Here is a 2,792-nt window from a genome sequence, read left to right as displayed (position 1 = left end):
TAGTGGAAGTGAGAAATAGATTTAAGGGCCTAGATCTGATAGATAGAGTGCCTGATGAAACTATGGAATGAGGTTCGTGACATGGTACAGGAGACAGGGATCAAGACCATCCCCATAGAACAGAAATGCAAAAAAGCAAAATGGCTGTCTGGGGAGGCCTTACAAATAGCTATGAAAAGAAGAGAAGCAAAAAGTAAAGGAGAAAAGGAAAGATATAAACATCTGAATGCAGAGTTCCAAAGAATAGCAAGAAGAGATAAGAAAGCCTTCCTCAGCGATCAATGCAAAGAAATAGAGGAAAACACAGAATGGAAAGACTAGGGATCTCTTCAAGAAAATCAGAGATACCAAAGGAACATTTCATGCAAAGATGAGCTCGATAAAGGACAGAAATGGTATGGACCTAACAGAAGCAGAAGATATTAAGAAGAGATGGCAAGAATACACAGAAGAACTGTACAAAAAGATCTTCACGACCCAGATAATCACGATGGTGTGATCACTGACCTAGAGCCAGACATCCCGGAATGTGAAGTCAAGTGGGCCTTAGAAAGCATCACTACGAACAAAGCTAGTGGAGGTGATAGAATTCCAGTTGAGCTATTCCAAATCCTGAAAGATGATGCTGTGAAGGTGCTTCACTCAATATGCCAGCAAATTTGGAAAACTCAGCAGTGGCCACAGGACTGGAAAAGGTCAGTTTTCATTCCAATCCCAAAGAAAGGGCAATGCCAAAGAATGCTCCAACTACCGCACAATTGCACTCATCTCCCACGCTAGTAAAGTAATGCTCAAAATTCTCCAAGCCAGGCTTCAGCAATATGTGAACCGTGAACTTCCTGATGTTCCAGCTGGTTTTAGAAAAGGCAGAGGAACCAGAGATCAAATTGCCAACATCCGCTGGATCATGGAAAAAGCAAGAGAGTTCCAGAAAAACATCTATTTCTGCTTTATTGACCATGCCAAAGCCTTTGACTGTGTGGATCACAATAAACTGTGGAAAATTCTGAAAGAGATGGGAATACCAGAACACCGGATCTGCCTCTTGAGAGATTTGTATGCAGGTCAGGAAGCAACAGTTAGAACTGGACATGGAACAACAGACTGGTTCCAAATAGGAAAAGGAGTTCGTCAAGGCTGTATCTTGTCACCCTGTTTATTTAACTTATATGCAGAGTACATCATGAGAAACGCTGGACTGGAAGAAACACAAGCTGGAATCAAGATTGCCGGGAGAAATATCAATAACCTCAGATATGCAGATGACACCACCCTTGTGGCAGAAAGTGAAGAGGAACTAAAAAGCCTCTTGATGAAAGTGAAAGTGGAGAGTGAAAAAAGTTGGCTTAAAGCTCAACATTCAGAAAACGAAGATCATGGCATCCGGTCCCACCACTTCATGGGAAATAGATGGGGAAACAGTGGAAACAGTGTCAGACTTTATTTTTCTGGGCTCCAAAATCACTACAGATGGTGACTGCAGCCATGAAATGAAAAGACGCTTACTCCTTGGAAGGAAAGTTATGACCAACCTAGATAGCATATTCAAAAGCAGAGACATTACTTTGCCAACAAAGGTCCGTCTAGTCAAGGCTATGGTTTTTCCTGTGGTCATGTATGGATGTGAGAGTTGGACTGTGAAGAAGGCTGAGCGCCAAAGAATTGATGCTTTTGAACTGTGGTGTTGGAGAAGACTCTTGAGAGTCCCTTGGACTGCAAGGAGATCCAACCAGTCCATTCTGAAGGAGATCAGCCCTGGGATTTCTTTGGAAGGAATGATGCTAAAGCTGAAACTCGAGTACTTTGGCCACCTCATGCGAAGAGTTGACTCATTGGAAAAGACTCTGATGCTGAGAGGGATTGGGGGCAGGAGGAGAAGGGGATGCCAGAGGATGAGATGGCTGGATGGTATCACTGACTCGATGGACATGAGTCTGGGTGAGCTCCGGGAGTTGGTGATGGACAGGGAGGCCTGGCGTGCTGCGATTCATGGGGTCGCAAAGAGTCGGACACGACTGAGCGACTGATCTGACCTGATCTGAACCACTGGAACTTGAGGTTTTTTAAACTGGTGTCCTGCTACTTCCTTTGGGGATGATAAGAATGCCTCTCTGATGAGGGTACTTGTGAAGCTACACGAGGAAATGCAGTACATCAGAATGTCCAAGTGAGTATATCCTAGGGAATGTCACTTCTTGGCTGTAAAGTAGAAATAATTCCATTTGAAGTCTTGCAAACCATCTATACCTACTCACCCTGAGCCTTCCTATTTCACATCTCGCTCTCCCTGGTCTTGTATTTCTGTTGGCTGCCAAGTGGCTTTGACACCCATGATGCTCACGTGGCATAGGTACACGTGTAGATATGGACACAGACACATAGAATGTAGGTATAGTCACAAATATACAGTCAGTAGTGCTGTACCTTCACCTTGATGGGAAACCTTTTGTTTGCTGGTCTATTCCGAGCACCTAGTGCTCTGAATGTACTTGACTTTTGATGAATGTGTGTTGAGTGACTGGATGAGGTTCCAATGAGACAATGTATACCGTGCTTAGGCTGGGTCTGACAAAGTCTTCAAATTTCTGAATCAGAAATTTGAAAGAAGGCCCCAGTGTTTATCTGTGTTTTATCTGTGTTTATCAAGTCCTCCAGATGATCCTGACAAGCTCCCAAATTTGAGCATGCAGCCATTCGTGTGGGCCAAACAACACGGGTGCCTTGACAGAAGTCTATGAAACCAAGACGCTGAGTCAGGGACTTCCCGGTGGTCCAGGGGTTAAGTATGCGCC

The sequence above is a fragment of the Bos indicus x Bos taurus genome, chromosome 19, assembly GCF_003369695.1.
Source record: "Bos indicus x Bos taurus breed Angus x Brahman F1 hybrid chromosome 19, Bos_hybrid_MaternalHap_v2.0, whole genome shotgun sequence".
NCBI lineage: Eukaryota > Metazoa > Chordata > Mammalia > Artiodactyla > Bovidae > Bos > Bos indicus x Bos taurus.
Note: the sequence above shows the minus strand (reverse complement) of the source record.